Below are 603 nucleotides of genomic sequence, written 5' to 3'. Positions count from 1 at the left end.
CCCGCCCCGAATTTCCCCTCCCGTTTTGCTCCGAGTTGCTCTTTATTTGTGTGTGGAGAAAGGGGTGGGGGGGACGACTTGTAGGGGGGGATGTTCTGTTTTGGCCAGAGGAACAGTGCAAAAGGGGAGCCTTGGCTCGGAGAAGGTACGAGAATAAATAAATAAGGAGCGGCCCTAAAATAAAGGTAGCGGCATATCCCGGCAGCGAGAAGGTGAGTGTCTATGACTTCCCCGTCCCTGCATCTCCCTCCCACCCCTTCTACTCGGAGGTGGAGGAAACGGGTTCCCTATCGCATGTGCATGTGTCCGTGGAGGGGGGTGTGTGCGTCTCCTTGTATTTAGCGTTTATTTAGCACTGTTTTCATGTCGGTTCGATGACAGCAGCAGCAAGAACAACAACAAAGTTGCTCTAAAACAAATGTGATGGGAGGGAGCAGCAGAGCCGTCCATGGCGGGGTAGAGACGAGCTTTTACCCTGGCCCCACGCGAGTTTAATTGCAAAAAACCAAACTGGTTTTCCGTGCGGACGGGGCGACTTTTTCCACGTCCAGCCGGACTTTCTGCCTCTGTCCAGGTGATGTTCCCTGCTGCTTTGCCTCCACC

The 603-nt window shown here is 53.9% G+C and overlaps 1 protein-coding gene across 9 annotated transcripts in view; it reads left to right on the top strand.

Moving 5' to 3' along the window:
• Positions 1-68: 68 nt before the first annotated feature.
• Positions 69-603, top strand: part of EYA4 (EYA transcriptional coactivator and phosphatase 4) — a 144121-nt gene continuing 143586 nt past the window's right edge. For 5 of the 9 annotated variants that reach the window (XM_031060838.1, XM_031060835.1, XM_031060828.1 and 2 more), the window contains exon 1: positions 70-212. The gene's annotated coding sequence lies outside the window, so the exon portion shown is untranslated. Of the gene's footprint in view, positions 213-603 lie in introns of all 9 variants that reach the window. The other 4 variants (XM_031060833.1, XM_014308914.2, XM_031060834.1 and 1 more) reach the window with 1 other exon arrangement.

Source organism: Geospiza fortis, unplaced genomic scaffold, assembly GCF_000277835.1.
Source record: "Geospiza fortis unplaced genomic scaffold, GeoFor_1.0 scaffold217, whole genome shotgun sequence".
In the NCBI taxonomy this organism is placed as follows: Eukaryota; Metazoa; Chordata; class Aves; order Passeriformes; family Thraupidae; genus Geospiza; species Geospiza fortis.
The sequence above is the reverse complement of the archived record's forward strand: the minus strand, read 5'-3'. Positions and strand labels throughout refer to the sequence as shown.